Below are 9,464 nucleotides of genomic sequence, written 5' to 3' on the forward strand. Positions count from 1 at the left end.
GTAGAACACTCTGTCAAAAAGTTTGACTGTGAAGAGTAAGAGTGTGTGTGATAACATGAAGACTTTTTTTTTTTTAATTTCAGATACAAGAGAAAATATTTAAATGGCAGAAGAAATGCCTGTTGATTGTAGAAAATCGAATTGATACTCTATGATTTACCATAGAAATTGAGGTTCCGCAGTATGTTTTAAAATTAACAAGTCACTTATTTTCTAAATTACTTTAAACCCCATTGATGTTGAGTCGACTTCAGCTCATAGTGACCCGATAGAACAAAGTAGAGCGGCCCCATAGGGTTTCGAAGGCTGTAATCCTTACAGAAGCAGAATGCCAGATCTTTCTTCCGCAGAGCTGCTGGTGGGTTCCAACTGCTGACTTTTCTGCAGCTGAGCACGTTAACCACTACACGTTTAGGAATTCATAATTCATATTAATAGTTCTAAGAACTATACCATATTTAATTAGTTGAGTAAATTAGAACTAGAACAGTGAAATCAAAGTCAGATGTGTTATTACACACAAGGTTGGTGAGTCGAAGCAATTTCCTCTGACTGGGGATATCTCCATTAAATGAACCACTTTTACCACAAATGTCACATGATGAGTATTTGTAATCTCAATGGTATAATCCAACGGCCATTGGAACTATGAATACAAGACTTGAAATGTTATATAGGAAATTTCTTCATCCCTTTTAGTAAACAACTCCATTAGAATAATATTCAGAAATATCCATATTCATATACGGATATTTTTAGGCTATGAATTGACCACATTTCTTCATAAATGTGGAAATCCTTTGAGCAAAATGTATCCAATGGATTAATTGGACAGTGTCTCTTATATTGCACGACTCAGTTAAAGTATTTACATTTTTTCAAATTTTGAATCAATTGGCCTACGAGGACTCTAGGTGGCACAAGATGTTTGTCATCAGCTGCTCACCTAAACAGTTTGGCAATTCAAATCTACCTAGTGGCTCAGGGAAGAAAGCCTTGGTGAACTTCGAGAAAACATAATGGAGCAGTTCTACTCTGTAACACATGGAGTCACCATGAGTTGGGGTTGCCATGAGTCAGGGCCTGACTAAACCAGCAGCTAACAATGACAACAACAACATTGTTAGAGAGGTCTTTATGTGACAGGCAATTAATTGTTCAGTGGCTTAGTTTAAGGTCTTTCACACTAAAAAAAAAAAAAATCTGTCTATTCCTCCTAATTGTCTAACAACATTTTCATAACTGAAATGATCATTTGTTTTATCATCTATCTAAAAAGTGTGTGTGTGTTCAAGAATCCAAGCCATTCCATAAACTAACCAAAATTACAGTCTCAAATTAAAAACATGTTAGACATTGTTTATTTGACAACTTCTAATCAAAATCTCTAAGTATTTGCTTAAAATATCTCTTGTGTCCATTTTATTGTCTTTTACAATTTTTTACACAGCAGATTTTCAGTCTTGTTCTGTCAGCAAATTGGAGTTACCATCCATCATGACATACTTGCATGTAGTCTCTTTTCCTTCTTACTATTCCAGTCAGAACAAAAGTTTCTGTATCTCCACTCAATTCTGTACTAAAAGAATTTAAAAACTTGCCCATCTTTGTTTGTAACTAGAAAAATATTTAATTATATTATAATTAAAATAAATATTTTGACCTAATTACAATTTACATAGATGTCACCGTCACTTGTGCTTTATATCCACATAAAAATATTATAATGGTACATTAAACCAAGGCAAAACCAAACCCATTGCTGTCAAGTCAATTCTGACTCATAGCGACCCTATAGGACAGAGTAGAACTGCCCCATAGGGTTTTCAAGGAGCTCCTGGTGGATTTGAACAGTCCACCTTTTGATTAGTAGTCGTAGCCCTTAACCACTACTCCACCAAGTTTTCCATGCCACATTAGTGCATTGAAAAAAATCATTCAAAGTGAATGAATCTGTTGGTCAACTAGACAATGTGTCCAACAGACACACTACAATACAATGTGATTCAATGGTGAAATGTAGTCCTAAAAAAACAATAAAGTTGTATTTAATGGAAAAACATTTTACCCTGCTTCCATTTTTAAATTAAAGTGAAATAAAATTAAAAATTCTGTTCTTCACTCACCCTAACCACATTCCAACTGCTTACTTACTGGCCACAGCACAGCTCTAAACGAAAACATTTTTGAAGCACTCATGTTCACAGCTACTAATGCTCTAGGGTCCTGGTGTTTTTGTTTTATTGTGGTTTCTTAGTTCAACTTTAATTTTAATGAAATGTGCATCAAATGTATTTGGGTCATATAATTTTGCTTTGGTTTTAAAAGTCCTAAGAGGAAGCAGGATGGAATATACAAGCATATACGGAGAGGGCAGAGGAGCCCCTGGGTGGTTTAAATGGCTAATGTACTCGGCTACTAACTGAAAGGTTGGAGGCTTGAGTGTACCCAGAAGAGCCTCCAGAGAAAGGCCTGGCAAGCTACTTCTAAAAGAACACATCCATTAAAAACCCTATGGAGTACAGTTCTACTCTAACAGACATGGGGTCGCCATGAATCAGAATTGACTTGGTGGTAACTGGTACTTGTAATGAAGATGGAGATCAATGAAAAATGCATGCAAATTACTTCATTGCAATTGTGATAAGGGCTGTTATGAAAAGAGACCATCATTAATAGAGTGTTACAGTGGGATTGCCTGACTTGCTCTGGATTGGATGGGGATGGGTCAGGGAGCACTTCACAAGAGTGACACTTAAATCAAGACCTGAAAGAGGGGTAGGAGTTAGTTTGCACCTAGATTATTCAGTCTTTCTTAGTCCCTGCTTCTTAAGCAGAAATTTCTCCATGTTTAATCCATGAACACCTCACCCAGATATTTAACTGTCTGCTAAATATCACCACTTGAGATTTCTACTCTCCATCATACACTCTCTGAGGGAGGTATAATCATTAAAATGGCAACTTTTTCAAAACTTTAATCAGTGAAAAATGATTAATATTACTTTAAGAACGACTTGTTAAATATTATAGATTCAGATAGAGAAATGATCGCTGAATTTGATCATCTTGAAGTCATTAGCAAGTCTAGCAAAAGTTGTTTTCAGAGGAGTTACCATGGGCACAACTGCATTGCACTGAACTGGGAACAAATGGCAGGTAAGAAAGTGGATTCAGCTGGTGTAGACTGTTCAAGTACAAGGCTCAGCAGTGCAGAGCAGGAGGCAAACGGTGAAAATCACAAGGGCACATGGAGTCACTGTGAAGTGTAAAAGACAGGTGAGATTTGAACATGTTTATTCTCAGTGTTAAAGAAGCACTCGGATAAATGGAAATACAGGACACAGGGAAGTAATTGAAGAAGTAAAATTTCTGGAGAGACTGTCATGGGTGTTCACATCCTAATCCCGGAAACCAGTGACTATGTTACCATAAATGGTTTATGGGCTTCCTAGGGCTGCTGTAACAAATTACCACAAACGTGATGGCATAAAATAGCAGACCTTTATTCTTTCACAGTTCTGGGGACCAGAAGTCTGAAATATAAGTATGGGCAGGGTTGGTTCTTTTTGGAGGCTCTGAGGGAGACTTCATTCCATCCTCTCTCCTTGCTTCTGGTGGTTGTGTTCTTTGGCATTCTTTGGCTTGTAGGTGCATCACTCCATTCTCGCCTTCATCTTTACATGGCCTTCCCTCCATGTCTCTCCTCTGTATCTATTTGTCAAATCTTTTCCCTCCTCTTATAAGGACAATAGTCATCTAATTTAGGACCCATCTGAAATCCAGAATGATCTCATCTCGAGATCCTTAATTACATCTACAAAGACAACTATTTCCAAATAAGGTCAAATTCACAGAATCAGAGGTTAAGACTTGGATATGTCTTTTTAGGGCACACTATTCAACCCATGGAAACACTGGTGGTGTATTGGTTAAGAGCTATGACTGGAAACCAAAAGATTCGCAGTTTGAATCCATCAGGCGCTCCTTGGAAACTCTATGGAGCATTTCTATTCTGTCCTATAGTGTCTCTATGAATCAGAATCAACTCAATGGCAAAGGGTTCATTTTCAGTTCATTATTCAACCCATTTGGTGCAAATGGTTAATGTCCTCAGTTGGTAACTGAAAGGTTGGAGGTTTGAGTCCACCCAGTGGCACATTGGAAGAAAGGCCTGGCAATCTACTTTCAGAAAATCATGTTTGAAGTGGACTAAGAGGCAACTGATGCTGGTATTCAACCCGATACATATGGCAAAATTAACTTTGCAGATGTGATTAAATTAAGGATTTTGAGATGGGGAGATTATACTGGATTATCCAGGTGAGAGCAATGTAATTACAAGTGTTCTTACAAGGGAGAGACAGGAGGGTCAGATGTGAAGATGAAAGCAAGAGGCTGAATTGATGCCAGGAAGGGGACATGAGCCAAGGAATGTAGGTGGAATCTAGAAGGTGAAAAAAGCAAGGAAATGAGTTCTTCCCTGAAGTCTCCAGAAGGAACTGGCACTGCAAACACCGTGGTTTTAGACTTCTTGCCTCCAGAACTGTAGGATAACACATTTGTGTTCTCTTGAGCCACTAAATTTGTGGTCATCTGTTACATCAGTAAAAGGAAACTAACACAGATGAGAGCTGGAGCATAGGTGGGCTTACCTCTTTTACATGAGTGAGAGTTCAACTTTTCTGACGATGCAGTGCAATGGATCATTTCTGTGCTGCCTTTCTAGTCACGTGACTGGGCAAGAGTGTGTGATAGGGTAATTGTGGTCCACCACATACTTTCCCCTACATGTGTGTCAGTTTGTCATATAATGGGGGCTTGTGTGTTGCTGTGATGCTTGAAGATATGGCACCAGTATTCAAATACAAGCAGGGTCACCTATGGCTGACAGGTTTCATCTGAGCTTCCAGACTAAGATACACTAGGAAGAAGGACTTGGTGGTATACTTCTGAAAAAAAAAAAATACCCAATGAAAACCTTATGAATAGTAGCAGAACATTGTCTGATATAGTGCCGAAAGATGAGCCCCTCAGGTCGGATGGCACTCTAAATACAACTAGGGAAGGGCTGCCTCCTCAAAGTAGAGTTGACCTCAATGATGTGGATGGAGTCATGCTTTTGAGACCTTCATTTGCTGGTATGGCATGACTCAATATGAGAAGAAACAGCTGGAAAACATCCATTAATTATTGGAATGTGGAATAAATGAAGTATGAATCTACAAAAACTAGAAATTGTCAAAAATGAAATGGAATGTATAAACTTAGATGTTCTAGGCATTAGTGAGCTGAATGGACTGGTATTGGTTATTTTGAATTGGACAATTGTATGGTCTGCTATGCCGGGAATGACAGCTCGAAGAGGAATGGTGTTAGCCATCGTCAAAAAAAAAAAAAAAAAAAATTCAAGATCTTTCCTAAAGTACAATGCTGTCAGTGATAGGATAATATTCATATGCTTACAAGGAAGACCAGTTAATAAGTCTATTATTCAAATTTACCCACCAACCACTAAGGCCAAAGAGGAAAAAATTGATGATCTTTAACAACTTCTGCAGTCTGAAATTGATCAAACATGAAATTAGGATGCATTGATGATTACTGGTGACTGGAATGCAAAAGTTGGAGACAAAGAAGGATCAGTAGTTGGAAAATATGGCCTTGGTGATAAAAAGGATGCCAGAGATGGCATGATAGAATTTTGTAAGACCGAAGACTTCTTTACTGCAAATACATTTTTATATCCACATAAACAGTGCCTAGCCAGATGAAATACACAGGAATCAGATTGACCACTTCTGTGGAAAGAGACAATGGATCAGCTCAATATCAGCAGTCAGAACAAGGCCAGGGGCTGCCTGTGGAACAGATCACCAACTGCTCTTATGCAAGTTCAAGTAGAATCTGAAGAAAATTAGAACAAATCGACATGAGCCAAAGTCTGACTCTGAGCATATCCCACCTGAATTTAGAGGCCATCTCAAGAATAGATTTAGTGTGTTGAACACTAATAACCACAGATCAAATGAGTTGTGAAATGACATCAAGGACATCATACATGAAGAAAGCAAGAGGTCATAAAAAGAGAGGAAATAAAGAACAGACCAAAATGTATGTCAGAACAGACTTGAAACTCACTCTTGAAGGCCGAGTAGCTAAAGCAAAAGGAAGAAATGAAGTAAAAGAGCTGAATAGAAGATTTCAAAGGGCGGCTTGAGAAGACAAACTAAAGTTATTATAATGACATGTACAAAGATCTGGAAGTAAAAAACCAAAAGGTTAGAACACACTCGGCATTTCTCAAGCTGAAAGAACTGAAGGAAAAGTTTAAGCCTTGAGTGGCAATATTGAAGGATTCTACAGGGAAAATATTAATGACACAGGAAACATCAAAAGAAAATGGAAGGAATGCACAGAGTCACTGTAGCAAAAAGAATTGGTCAACATTCAAACATTTCCTGAGGTAGTATATGATCAGGAGAACGGATGATACTGAGGGAAAAAGTCCAAGCTGCACTGAAGGCATTGAGAAAAAACAAGGCTCCAGGAATTGACAGAATACCAATTGAGATGTTTCAAAAAATGGATGCAGTGCTGCAAGTGCTCACTCATCTATGCCAAGAAATTTGGAAGACAGCTATCTGGCCAACAAAATGGAACAGATCAGTGTTTACGTCTATTACCAAGAAAGGTGATCCAAGACTGGGAAAAAGTTTTTAGCTATGACATTTCCGATCAGCGTCTACTCTCTAAAAACTACACGATACTGCAAAAACTTAACTACAAAAAGACAACCCTATTAAAAAATGGGTGAAACATATGAATAGACACTTAACCAAAGAAGACATTCAGGTAGCTAACAGATACATGAGGAAATGTCCACGATCATTAGCCATTAGAGAAATACAGATCAAAACTATAATGAAATTTCATCTCACTCCAGCAAGACTGGCATTAATCCAAAACAAACAAAATAATAAATATTGGAGAGGCTGTGGAGAGATTGGAACACTTTACACTGCTGGTGGGAATGTCAAATGGTACAACTTTGGAAATCGATTTGGTGCTTCCTTAAAAAGCTAGAAATAGAACTACCATACGACCCAGCAATCCCACTCCTCGGAATATATCCTAGAGAAATAAGAGCCTTTACACGAACAGATATATGCACACCCATGTTTATTGCAGCACACTGTTTACAATAGCAAAAAGATGGAAGCAACCAAGGTGCCCATCAACAGACGAATGGATAAATAAATTATGGTATATTCACACAATGGAATACTACGCATCGATAAAGAACAGTGAGGAATCTGTGAAACATTTCATAACATGGAGGAACCTGGAAGGCATTATGCTGAGTGAAATTAGTTGCAAAAGGACAAATATTGTCTAAGATCACAATTATAAGAACATGAGAAATAGTTTAAACTGAGAAGAAAACATTCTTTTGTGGTTACAAGAGGAGGGAGTGAGGGAAGGTGGGAGAGAGGTATTCACTAGTTAGATGGTAGATAAGAACTACTTTAGGTGAAGGGAAAGACAACACGCAATACAGGGGAGATCAGCACAACTGGACTAAAGCAAAAGCAAAGAATTTCCTGAGTAAACTGAATGTTTTGAAGGGCAGTGTAGCAGGGGCAGGCGTTAAGGGGCCATGATTTCAGGGGATATCTAAGTCAATCGGCATAATAAAATCTATTAAGGAAACATTCTGCATCCCACTTTGAATTGTGGCGTCTGGGGTCTTAAATGCTCGCAAGCAGCCATCTAAGATGCATCAATTGGTCTCAACCAACCTGGATCAAAGGAGAATGAAGAATACCAAGGACACAAGGTAATTAAGATCCCAAGAGACAGAAAGGGCCACATAAACCAGAGACTACATTATCCTGAGACCAGAAGAACTAGATGGTTCCCCGGCTACAACTGATGACTGCCCTGACAGGGAATAAAACAGAGGACCCCTGAGGGAGCAGGAGATCAGTGGGTTGCAGACCCCAAATTCTCATAAAAAGACCAGATGTAATGGTCTGACTGACACTGGAAGGACCCCAGTGGTCATGGCCCCCAGACCTTCTGTTGCCCCAGGACAGGAATTATTCCTGAAGCCAACTCTTCAGACAGGGATTCAACTGGACAATGTGGTTGGAGAGGGATTCTGGTGAGGAGTGAGCTTCTTGGATCAGGTGGACACTTGAGACTATGTTGGCATCTCCTGCCTGGAGGGTAGATGAGAGGGTAGAGGGGATTAGAAGCTGGCAAAATGGACAGGAAAAGAGAGAGCAGAGGGAGAGGGTGGGCTGTCTCATTAGGAGGAGAACAATTGGGAGTATGTAGCAATGTGTACATAAGTTTTTGTGTGAGAGACTGACTTGATTTGTAAACTTTCACTTAAAGCACAGTAAAAATTATAAAAAAAACTGAGATGTATTAGTTTGAATGTGAAGCTTAATGAAATGACTTTTTAGATTGCAAAAAAAAAAAAAAAAGGTGACCCAACTGAATGTGGAAATTATTGAACAATATCATTAATACCACACACAAGTAAAATTTTGCTAAATATCATTCAAAAATGGCTGCAACTGTTCACAATAGCAAAAAGATGGAAGCAACCAAGGTGCCCATCAATGGATGAATGGATAAATAAATTATGGTATAATCACAATGGAATACTACGCATCGATAAAGAACAATGATGAGTCCATGAAACGTTTCATAACATGGAGGAACCTAGAAGGCATTATGCTGAGTGAAACTAGTCAGTTGCAAAAGGACAAGTATTGTATGAAACCACTATTATAAGAACTTGAGAAATAGTTTAAACAGAGAAGAAAATATTGTTTGATGGTTATTAGAGTAGGGAGGGAGGGAGGGAGAGGGGTATTCACTAATTACAGAGTAGACAAGAACTGTTTTATGTGAAGGGAAAGAGGGAAAGACAACACACAGTACAGGAGAGGTCATCACAACTACACCAAAGCAAAAGCAAAGAAGTTTCCTGAATAAACTGAATGCTTCGAAGGCCAGTATAGCAGGGGCTGGGGTTTGGGGACCATGGTTTCAAGGGACAACTAGGTCAATTGGCATGATAAAATCTATTAAGAAAACATTCTGCATCCCACTTTGGAGAGTGGCGTCTGGGGTCTTAAACGCTAGCAAGCGGTCATGTAAGAGGCAACAATTGGTCTCAACCCACCTGGAGCAAAGGAGAATGAAGAACACCAAAGATACAAGGTAATTATGAGCCCAAGAAACAGAAAGAGCTACATAAACCAGAGACTACATCAGCCTGAGACCAGAAGAACTAGTTGGTGACAGGCTACAACTGATGACTGCCTTGACAGGGAACACAACAGGGAACCCCAGAGTGAACGGGAGAGCAGTGGGATGCAGACCTCAAGTTCTCATAAAAAGACCAGGCTTAATGGTCTGACTGACACTAGAAGAACTCCAGAGGT

The sequence above is a fragment of the Elephas maximus genome, chromosome 3 (genome assembly GCF_024166365.1).
Source record: "Elephas maximus indicus isolate mEleMax1 chromosome 3, mEleMax1 primary haplotype, whole genome shotgun sequence".
Lineage (NCBI taxonomy): Eukaryota > Metazoa > Chordata > Mammalia > Proboscidea > Elephantidae > Elephas > Elephas maximus.